This window comes from Haliotis rubra, unplaced genomic scaffold (assembly GCF_003918875.1).
Source record: "Haliotis rubra isolate DU_JTF1 unplaced genomic scaffold, ASM391887v1 Scf188, whole genome shotgun sequence".
Lineage (NCBI taxonomy): Eukaryota > Metazoa > Mollusca > Gastropoda > Lepetellida > Haliotidae > Haliotis > Haliotis rubra.
Genome location: NW_025765869.1, coordinates 1459631 through 1472003, shown reverse-complemented (window position 1 = coordinate 1472003; position 12373 = coordinate 1459631). Strand labels below are relative to the sequence as shown.

The 12373-nt window shown below is 38.5% G+C and overlaps 1 non-coding gene across 1 annotated transcript; it reads right to left on the bottom strand.

Moving 5' to 3' along the window:
• Nucleotides 1–5238: 5238 nt before the first annotated feature.
• Nucleotides 5239–5306, bottom strand: Trnad-auc. Its single transcript has one exon. It is a non-coding gene; the product is annotated as a tRNA-Asp (tRNA).
• Between the last annotated feature and the right edge of the window lie 7067 nt (nucleotides 5307–12373).

Below are 12373 nucleotides of genomic sequence, written 5' to 3'. Positions count from 1 at the left end.
AATTACTTCATTTGTTATCAAAATAATATTATTGTCAAGCAAAAAAGATTTGCCCTTTTTTGATCAATCTATACTTATACTATCAATTGCGTCAAGAATTCTGGGATATCATCCGGGTACTCACGGGAGAAAAACAATAACAAAAGCAACAACCAGTCCACGGAAAGTCCTCTGGATCAGTGCCCCTTTAAGGTCTCATACATTTATTATCACTGGGCATCTCTGGTTATGTTTAATATCGCTTTCCTTTCACGTATTGTCTATTGGAACACACTGAGTGAAACGTTGAACCAGGCAGCCAGCTCTGTGTTAAATACATGTTATGCCAGTAAACCAAGACATAGAGTAATATGCTCAAAACACACACTGCATGCTTAATGAAAGACAAATATTTCAGACTGAATAGGAATATTTCGGATATCTTCACTGGAATAAACCTTTCCGTTACCCCTTTGCATTTGCAGACACAGTTATATGTATTTAGCAACCGTTGTTGCTACCATCTCCCTAACATTAACATTGATGCAAGCGTTGATATATTTCACATCGTATGGGTTGTAGCCCACTCAAATCTGCTTTAATCACATCAACAGGTGCAGATACCAATCATATGCAAATTTATACAGAAACTCATTCGTTGTGTCATGGCTACATCAGACATACATGACAATTCATAAGACATGCATTCATGTGCATTTCGTGCAAAACTATTGAGAAAGCCTTATGTGTAGTTAATGTATTTATTTCAATCTTTTCATGACCGGGGTAATACACTTGTGGTATAGGTTTCATAAACGTGTCTCTTTCTAGCCACAAAATACACTAGATTTAAATCTCTCTTCTTTGCATATCGAAAGAGTTTTCTTTGGGGAAACCGTTCAAATGCCGATAACAAAGATTAAACATAACGATAATGTTCCTATTATTTGGAATAGTGTCACATTAATGCTTTGGAATACTAAGTATTGAACCATTACATCTTTGAATATTATATTTTATTTTATTCACATCTGTTCACATGGCCTAGATCTTTATGGCATATGTAATGCAGAACTGTATTAACTAGTTCTGTGTAATGATGTTTCCACCATAATTCTACAACAACACCACTAATGTCCTTGCAATTGATAACATGTCTTTTGTAGTGTTCGCCTTAAACATGACTCAAACCTGCCCAATATGTGATGTAAACCTTACCCTTTGTCAGAATCAAATATTACTATTATGTGAGGTTTAGAACTACAAGTAAGTTTAAAATATATTCTACAATTAAATTTAATTATTAAATCTCTTGGTTTGGAGATATAAATTTCTAATATACCAGGAACCAGTGCAGACAGTACTAGTACTACACACTTTGATTTGATATTGTTACGTTTTCTCCATTTTGCCAAAAATCTGTTGATGCCCTCCGCCCTTTTCCCTAGTATACATTTTCCACATCACGCTGACTCGCCGTGCTATACAGGAATGCTGTTCAAAGCTTCCTGGCATAGATGTTCGCCTTATAACTGTTACGTACTTTCATTTTTTTCAACCCTGGAAAGTGTAAATAGTGTCAAATGTGCTGTCAAATTGTAAGCGTTCCGAGATATCATGTAAGAATAATTCAGTGGTATCTGTGTCCTTTCTGAGTTTTTAATCTTGGTTATTTAAGTTGATATCTCGAATATTCACATTATTTCTTAGCAGATTCGAGCTTCTTAAGATTGGATAAATAGATAGATGAATAAATAAACAAGGGTACTCGAAACCATTGCAGCGGAAGCCTGTATATTCCATCGGAAGAAAAAAAATCAGAAGGACATATTTTGAATAATGCATGAAGGTGTACATTTCAATCAATATCGGGATCCTTCTCATGATGTTTGCACCAAATCGACATCTCTACTGTATGTTTTAGTCAAACGCTTTTTCCATTCAATAATACACATGTCACAATTTAATTCTTGAAGCCCCAGAAATCCAGAAACTCTCCTCGCTGTGGCTATATTCTGAGAAAGGACTTGAAAATTTTAACCATTTAACAAGATTAGCAGGTTATTGGGTCTTTTCTGTCCAGAGGGTAATGTCATGCAGATGTCCAGTCTTATCACTAATACATCTACTATCACTAATACAATTCTATCTCATTTACAGAAAGGGACAGAGAAGTCGCCTACTCTAGAGTGTGTATTAGTTTGCTAGTCTGTACTGCCTTGGATTACTCGTTCAATATCTAGTGTCTTTTGCAGATGATTATATTGCTGAAGATTTAAGGTTGCAATATTATTTCAGTGTACCAAAACATTTTGTTAGAGTACATCCTATTCAGAGAAAAATAATGTCCTAAAAGAAGATGTATGTTCTCCCAAGAAGTATCTGAGCTGTATTTTTCCTTTGTTTTTGTTGCTATAGACGAACAATTTATTCGTTGTCATTATTCCCATTTTTCAGGTGCCAGAAGTAATTTGATTGTACGAATATATTTTGTTTTTCTGTCTCCTCTCATTTCTTCTTCTCTAATCAATTTTCTTCTTCTGCTTGATGATTTGATAACTGATCTTAGGCAGCTTTGGCAACTGATTAAATTTTCTATCTTAATTGGTTTTACAACCCATTCGCTCTTTTCTCCCGATAAATATGCCATTAGAGAAGAATTTGCCTCTTTCTAACAAAAGGGTAAAACTCCATATATCTTCAAGTCTTCATTTTCATCTTTGTTATACTTGGCATATCGAGTTGTTCCATTGCCTTTTATTTATTTAAAGAAGCAATATTTAAAAATTGAGATTGCAGAGTATTCTGACTGTCGCATGTCACGTTAGCGAAGTCATCATTTACACGAGAAATTATTGTGCATTGTTGCCTTGTTTTCTTGGGGTTTTTTAACCAAAATCTTATTCCAACAGTTTTTTCATCTCCTTCATCTCTAACACAAAAGTTCTACCTTTTGGTTAATCCTCAAAATATGAGCACAAAATTCAAATCATCACAAAATACTAAATATTCAGTATCACAGTTTGTAATGGCTCTAAATGTAACAAAAGGTAGGATCTATATTTTGCGTTCCAAATATATTCACGTAAAACACACATCACAAGGTACATTTGATATACTACATGCCTATGTGGTGATAGGTTTATAAAAATATGTTTTTCTCACATTGGTGTTGCAGCTCGATTATGGGTACTGATGTTCAGTTATCCCAGAATGACACTTATAATCATCAGAAAAAATGGAACCATGTTTTTTCTGAATCCATATGCAATACTGATTACAATTATCAGTGGTTCCAAAAATTAAAATGCACTTCCCACGGAAAGCATTTTTGCTGCATAAGCCCCTGCACTATAACTTGAAAACACGAATTCAACATAACGGCTATTAGCATCAAAGGAAACATCCCTTAACCAAGTAATCTCCGATTATCATTTCATCTTTTCCTGTTATCCTGAATATCACGTGAGAAATACCCTGCATCTGTATGGGTATCACCTGTGACAATTCGAGTTCGATTATTTGCAGACCGCCATCAAATAAGAGGAATTTAGCTGAATGCTGAGTAATACCCCAAGCAAAAAGTAAACACCTGTATTGCTGGAAGCCTTTGTATTTCTCCATTATGTTTCTTAGCATACCCTTTTCTCTGCTCTGCTGATCATTGTTTTACACGGATGGGTGGAATTCTTCACACTTACCGGGAGCAGCCAGGGAACATGAAGTTAGAAACGGATTCGGGATTGGGGATTGGGGATTCGAATCCCGAATCTGAATTATTTTTTTTCGTATTCGAATCCCGAATCTGAATTTTTTTCATATTCGGTTTTTTTTCTTTTGCACATTCGTCACTCGGCATTCGGCATTCGTATTTGGTATTTGAACTTTATTATGCATTTCATTAAAACATTTGGTGAGCGAGTGAGTGCGTATTGTTACGTCGCACTCAGCAATATGCAAGCTGTATGGCGGCGGCCTGTAAATAATCGAGCCTGGACCAGACAATCCAGTGATCAACAGCATGAGCATCGACCTGCGCAATGGGGAACCGATAACATGTGTCGACCAAGCAGCGGGTCTGACCAACCAATCCCATAAGTCGCCTCTTACAACAAGCATGGGTTACTGAAGGCCAATTCTAACCCGGACCTTCACGGGTATTAACACATTTGGAATTCGGAATCAGCGTCCTTGTAACTATACTTTTTGCACCTTTAACTATCATACCTATCTATTGTCGACGTTGCCGTGCAGATAGTCAACGGTCCAGACGCTCTTCCCTGCTTGCAGGCGTCAACCCTCTATCACGACCGAGCAAAGACGAACAAGGTCATTATTTCATCCCCCTCCTAATGTACTAGGTGCTCGTTGTATACGTGGGTAACTTAAAAACATAAACAACCAAACTACAGTTTTCGATATTTGAACCTCAAATCTGAGTTTTTTTAACATTCCGGTTTTGGGATTTGAATCCCGAATCTGAATATTTTTTTCATATTCGGGATTCGAATCCCGAATCTAAATTCTTTTCATATTCGGTATTTTTCTTTAGCACATTCGGTACTCGGCATTCGGCATTCAGTATTCAGTATAACTCTTATTATGCATTTCTTTTACACATTTGGAATTCGGAACTTCAGTGTCCTTGTAACTATGTGTGTGTGTGTGTGTGTGTGTGTGTGTGTGTGTGTGTGTGTGTGTGTGTGTGTGTGTGTGTGTGTGTGTGTGTGTGTGTGTGTGTGTGTGTGTGTGCGCGCGCCTTGTCCACCACAGGCTGACCCAAACTGGACTGCTAAGCGTAAGGAGACCAGTTTTTTTCAGTAGACGTATCCTCTATGGTGTACGGAGCTGTGGCGCACACATCAAATTGAAATTACGAGAATGTTTTCCAGATAAAACACCAGCTTTGACGGCATTTGTGTATATGCCACTGTCATTAATGGGATCAGCTCTAATAGTAATAGTTATAGTAATAGTCCGCTTATATGGCGCTCATATCCAGGCACATTGCCTGCTCACGGCGCTACGTACATTACTTTCCCCGGTCATGGGACACTATCGTACTTTCCGATTCTCTTTCAACTCCCTGGGGATCACACAGCCATGCTGCCTGTTAGGCGCAATGAACGAAACATTCAAATTGCCAGCACACCCTCATGGGTACCCATTTTACAGCTGGGTGAACTGAGACAATGTGGATCTAAGTATCTTGTCCAAAGATACTACGCAAATGTGCCCACCTCGGGACCCGAACATAGGTGCCTCCACCGGGAATCGAACCCGGGCCTTCAGCGTGATAGGCTGACGCCTTACCACTGTACTATTGCGCTCTACCTCTGTCCACGGATGGGATTGGAAATGTAACGTTGTCACCAACGTGAACTTCTGACAATTTTGTCTCACACTCTCTTGTGCAGGAAGACGAAAGATTTTGCATCTCTACGCCTTTTAGAAAGTGGTCAAATGTAACATGTGTAATTATGTAATTACACTTTCTCAGTGACCTACAGATTAAAGAACATATTTTTAGTGACAGCCGCGGTGGCCGAGTTGGTAACATCGCAGATTTTATGTGCTGGCAAGTCATTTAATTATGAAACTGTTATAAATTGTATGTGTGTTATCCTTCGGTAAATGTACAAAACATGACAAACAATAATCTATAAACCAAATTCAAGCTCCATATTCGGATATAGCTAAACGTTTGTTTGCTTTCTGTTTAACCCCGCCCTCAACAAGTTCAACTCCACTTATACGGCGGCGGTCTGAAAATAATCGAGTCTGGACCACACAATCCAGTGACCAACATCATGAGCATCACATTGGATACGATGACATGTGAGAGCTAAGTCAGTGAGCCTATCCACCCGATCACGTTAGTTGACTCAGACGACAAGCGTGGGTTACAGAAGACCTATTCACGGGTAGCTGAGCATTGTGGGATAATATTGCAATGAAGATGTATATTATACAGTAGACATTTGTAATTGTCATTTTCAAAAAGTGTTACAACAGAATCACCACGACTAAAAATAGAAACCTATTCATTTTTCAAAAAAATGTATGACCTGTGACTTATCATCAATAACAGCAACCCGTTAAATGATGCATATGTGCACGTCTTGATTAAAAGCAAACATTTCACACTATTTGCTTCGATACCTACATTTATACCATTCGATTACATTCATACCGTCCATTCCACAACAGAAACATATTCTTCCCTATTTCACCAATTTCCTTCAACAATCAGTTACCAAATTCATAAACAGAAAGTCGATGTGAACCTGAAAAACAATAACTGTTTAAATATTAAATGCATTATTGGCATTCACAAATACCAAACAACAATATAAATTATTGCTTTTTCTATCGTATGTTAAAACTAAAAACTTACCAGAGCAACATACACATATTCCACAATCGTTTCATCAAAAACATAAAAGCCCAAATCTTATTTCAACAGAGATATATGTTTGCACATCACAGATTCAAAAACTTTCCGATATAAATGAGGACAATACCAGGTAAAATATAAGCTTTAAATTAATATTTCGCATAGTTACGCAATGAATGTTTGTACCACACCTTTAGATTATGAGATGACTATTCACCCGTGTAACAATGTTAGTAAATCCTGAATGATTTTACCAGAGCTTTCTGAAATATATGAGCACAATACCAGGTAAACTATGAGCTTTGATATTGTTATGCAATGAATGATTGTACCACAGCGTTGCATTATGAAATAACTATTCACCCGTGTAACAATGTCAGTGTACCGAAACCTTTTGTGGGGAATCGTAGAAAATGTTCAAAGTTTGCAAACATAGACAAGATTCTTATAAATCTGGCAATATTTCTGTACAACTGAAGCTGCAGATATTATATCGGTGCTAGTTTACGTCTACCATCTAAGTCATATTAAAGTCAAACGATCAAGAGTTAAATCAAGCAGAAAGGGATAAAGTGGAGGTTATGAATACGCCAACTGAAGTAGAAAACGTACACATATCAAATGAACGTCGTTAATATTTTCCTGAATGTCATTGCGTGATCATGTGCACGCATGAATACACACAATGTGATACAGGGTAAAAGATACAAAACCCCGTTTGTTGAACTGTTCAAACTGAATGTTTGAAATGACATTTAGTAGCTGAGGTAACCGAAGTAGGCTGGAACCCTCGCATAGTCCTCTGTATATTATTTTTAGTTATTAGTAACTCGTATCAGCTAAAGAAACCAACTACTTTCATAGAAATGAAGCGCAAACCATCAGCAACCAGAGTTTAATTATCCATGTTGGCTTCTCTTGCAAGAGTTACACCACTGTTGAGTTAAACATTAACGTGTCTCAGTTGTCCAGTAATTCACAATAGTAATGACACACTCTACTGACTGTAGTGACTTTTATAGCAGGAACATCAGTCTTAGCATACTCGTGTGAATATCGGGTTGAGTACTTTCGTACTTTCTTCCCAGTTCAGTGTCTGGTGGACCCCACACGTGGACTGGAAGCATTCGTTGATATTGAATCAAGCCTGCCAAGGGAGCGGCTAACTATACTTAACCTACACAGTAATTATATCACTGACAGTAGACTGGCCATCTAAGGCGTCGCAATTAACTAACCGTGCGGCCTTTGAGTTGCCTCCCTTAGGAATGCTGTGATCCGAAGATCATTGAACTGAAATCCAGGTTGGTCAGTATTGTGCCAGAAAGTGTTTCACGTTGAAGGATACAGGTCTTAATACTTAATACTCATATTACCAGATATACATTCATGATACACCTCGGATTCGAACCCGCATCAGAGGTCCTTGGTAAGCTATTGTGAACAGCCACCATTTTGAAGAACCGGCATCAGCAACCTATGCTTATCGGGAAGGGGTCAAACAGGATCACGTAAAAACATGCCATCGCATCTGAATCGCGTAGACTAATGCTCATGTTGTCGAACACTGGATTGTCGCGGCCCTACTTGATTATTTACCGACGGACGCCATATAGCTGGAATATTGCTGAATGCTGCGTTAACAAAAAAAACGAAACAAAACCCACAAATACATCATAGCAATAACTGCTGGTAGTTCCACTCCCTTTGGTGCTTCATTGACAATCGCTACTCTGATCATCGTGTATCACGCTGACATCTGAATAATTGTATCTGGGCCTATATATTCAAATCACCAGTTAATTCCTGACAGAGAATGGTCTTTGCGGACGGGCAGCTATTTCTCTAGAAGAGCCGCCCATTTGGAGACGATAGGGTTCCAAGTACCACGTGAATGGCAACAGTCAGAGGGCGACTGTTTAATGAACATTCTCTCTGAACAATCATGTATATCGACATGAACGAAGTTGAACATGCACCACTGCGTTTCTCTAAACAGATTTAACACGTAATAGCAGAATATGTATCGGATAAATAAAGAACTGATTTCAGTATTCGTTTTCCACTGCAGTTTTGATCAGTACACTCACAGCCACACGAAGAGTCAGACGTTAGAATGAGGGTAGATTTTTAATTGTTGCGGCAGAACTGTGCTATTCCCACGTGTTAATTCTGGGAAAGAATGGACGTAAAAGCTGACGTAAACATAGATAGGGTGATTGCATGAAACTGTACATCGATGGCGTGGTATGTTGTCTATACTTTCAATCTAGTGTCCTGGGTGCACGATTGATCGGTGTTGTACAGATGTCGTTGATGGTACATGTAAGAAGCAGATAACGTATATCTCTGTGATATGTTGCTTGTGCTCTATCGTATCGGCTTAATGGTGATTGCAGGTTAGCAATAATTGCCAGCAACCTCTGCTCGTCGGAAGAAGCGACCAACAGCACTCGGTGGTCAATCTCGGATTGTCAGGTCCTGAACGTTTACCAACATGTTCCCACGGACCCACGAGTAAGGATATATTGAAGACAGATCAAGCACCAAAATCGCGACTATATTAGATTTGAACCGACGATTACAGATTTCTGACACAGCTTATGGACAGTGCAAATTAAGTGCTCCTTTCATATACGCTATCAACAAAGTGGGTGATATTCCATTTGGTAGAAACGTTATTGGGGAATCAAGTCGTGTGATTGTATATGGATTTAGAAAATAAATATTTTATTCTCACCATCTTATGAATTTCGTGCTGACACGCCAATTTCTTGCAAGCATTTCTCTTAATTCATGATAACACGATTATGGTAAAATTCGAAATTTACACTGAAGCGTGTCAGTGTGTAGTACATTTCTGATATTGTTGCAAACTGAATTAAACGGGTTTTCAAAATGCGTCGCCTCTCATGTCGGGAACGTCTTGTTGAAAGGTGAACAAAACAGAACATTATGACACGAGCTTTTATCGTGTCACGGTCAGTAATTAGCAGAATGCAATCACGATATCGACAAATTACGCTGATGACATACGTCGATCTGGTCAACTAAATACGACAACTGGCACTCAAGACCGTATCACCAGAACGACTGTGTTATGAAACAATGGTCAAAGTGCCTCTCAATTGGAAATGGGTTTCGCAGAGCTTGAGCTGTAATCGGCTACACAGACGTCCGCGAGTTATCCTACGATTGACAGATCGTCACAATACTTCAAGACGTCATTGATGTCAGAAATGTCGTTGGGAATGGGTCATGGTTTCGGAGGAATCTACGTTTACTTTGGACTTTCATAATACGACGGTGTAACATTGTAACGTTGACGGAATAAATGTCTTCATGCCGTTAACGTAAGACAGAACGATCGTTTTGGTGTGGCTCAGTGATGGAGTAGGCTTATTTTACAAAACAAACAATATTCAACCGATCCTACCTCCAATCATGCTACTGTCAGTTCAAGTGAGCAATGTTTCGTAGCATGACACGAACTATCTGCCAATATATGTTTCATGGTAGTCACAGTATGGCTGAAATACTGCCGATGTGACTCTAACTTTTAACTCTCTCACTATTTCATGGTATAATTTGTTGGTATTCTGGAGCTCCACTGGAAAGCATACTGACAGTCAAGGCCATTAAAACAGTGAGATCAGAGTAGCCTCGTCTTCCCCGACTCTAAACTTCAGAAAGTAAAGTGACTTTGATAAACATCAGATCTGGACCAGCGGAGAAATAATGGAAATGCAAAGGCCACGATCTCTCATCTTTAACGCGCATTAAATACCAGGCGACATGATCACGCCACAAGTTGGTTGAAAATGACTGAATGTTAAACAACATAAAACATCAAGATCTGTCGTATGTGCTTCGCTTTCGTCATCACTGTAATTCTACAACTCTCTTTATGGGTACACGATGAAGGAATGAAAGCAGTCTGTGGCCATATTATTCACTCGTGTTAGGGTTTTAGCATCATGAGCCATTAAAGATCCTATCAAAAGTTCCCTTACAAGAAATTCCAACGGGGCACTAAAGCTTGTGTTTTCACATTGATTTGATACAACAGTTTGCTTTGATGTACGCAAGATCAAAATATCGACATTTATTCATGAGATCGAGCTGTTAGTTCGTACATGTAGATTTGTACACTGATTTTAATCAAAGGAATACATTCTGCTATCATCCAGTTAGATCAAAGCAAAAAGGATAATTCAATTATTGAACAAAGCAAGACCTTTTGAATAACGACAAAATAAGCGCTTGCCTCAGACGACATGCAATCAAATGACTTCGAGCAATGACCGTGTTCTTTTCATTTGGCTATGCAATCGCATGCTACGTAAACACTGTATAGAAATGTATAGAACTTCTAGCGTAAGGATATTCTGAGTTTCGACGAATCCAAATGTACGCGTTAGGCACAAATCGAACCATCTGACGATGTGCACTAAATACAATTTGCTGCAGATATGCTAAAGACGTTAAGCTTCAGGGGCGGTTGGGTAGCCCAGTGGTTAAAGCGTTGGCTCGTCACGCAGAAGACCCGGGTTCGAATCCCCACATGGGTACAATTTGAAAAGCCCATTTCTGGTGTCCGCGCCGTGATGTTGCTGGAATATTGCTAAAAGCGGCGTAAAACCAAATTCAGTCAGTCAGTCGTTAAGCTTCAATATGTAAATAGTGATGCACAAGTCAACCAGTTTGGAAATATTCTATGTTTCAAAACAGTAATAAACATTTATTAAGAATAAACGGCATCGTTTTAACAGAAAATTAACAGTCCATCTGAGTTCGTCATAACCGTAAGTTTACTGTACCGACAAACGAGAATATACTCATCATTGAAAAATACGTGAATGAATGTCAAGAACATTTTCAGATTAAATCAATGAAAATTCCATAATTATTGACAGTTATTTTCAAACCATTAGTTATTAATGTTCGTGTTCAATACATGGCGTCTACGTCAACGTGCAGTTTTAATTATAGTGTACGTTTTAGACACAGGGGTTGGAATCACTGTTTGGATAATAATTTAACAATAATAAAAATCTAGATTTTTGCAACCGCATATTGTTTTTATATGTAATTAGTAACTTATATTTTAAATTTGAAGGAAATCGGTGAAGAAATGGAGTTTTTAGAAAATGCTCCCGCTACACTCATTACATAAAATATACAAGGGGTGACGCTCACGATGCTAAAAGCCTGATCGAAAACCGAACAGCCCGACTTATCAAACGCGCGTTCAATCAAACCTTACGTTTTTCTCAAAACAATGTGTTGAGCTTGTAGATTATTCTTTGGCCCTTATGCTCAGCGTATTCAGTTTGTCTAACTGCATTTCATATTTGACCACTGACTCTCGCATTAGCACTACCCTCCGTTTTGAACAAACGTCTGGCCGCCCTTCGGTAAACATCGACACTGTCCGAAAATCTCGGAATGACTCGGAACACAAAACGGCTCTCATTGGTCAATTTCCACGTGTGCAATTATTGCGGCATATTGTTTTCACAGTTGATATGTTTGGAAAACTCGAACATCGTTTTAGAAATTCTTTCATGGTGAGTAACATTATTTAAGTGTTAAATGCAATAAATTAGTGCACATAGTGCATAAAGCATGTAATTCTAACAGCCTTATAAAAATAGCATACAGGCAAAGCTGAATTATAAATATTTAACTTCTGTGAGTGAGTGAGTTTAGTTTTACGCCGCACTCAGCAATATTCCAGCTATATGGTCTGTAAATAATCGAGTCTGGACCAGACAATCCAGTGATCAACAGCATGAGCATCGATCTGCGCAATTGGGAACCGATGACATGTGTCAACCAAGCCAGAGATCCTGACCACTCGATCCCGTTAGTCGCCTCTTACGACAAGCATAGTCGCCTTTTGTGGCAAGCATGGGTTGCTGAAGACCTATTGTACCCCGGATCTTCACGGGTATTTAACTTTTGTAAATTCATGGATTGTTTTTAGATTATAAA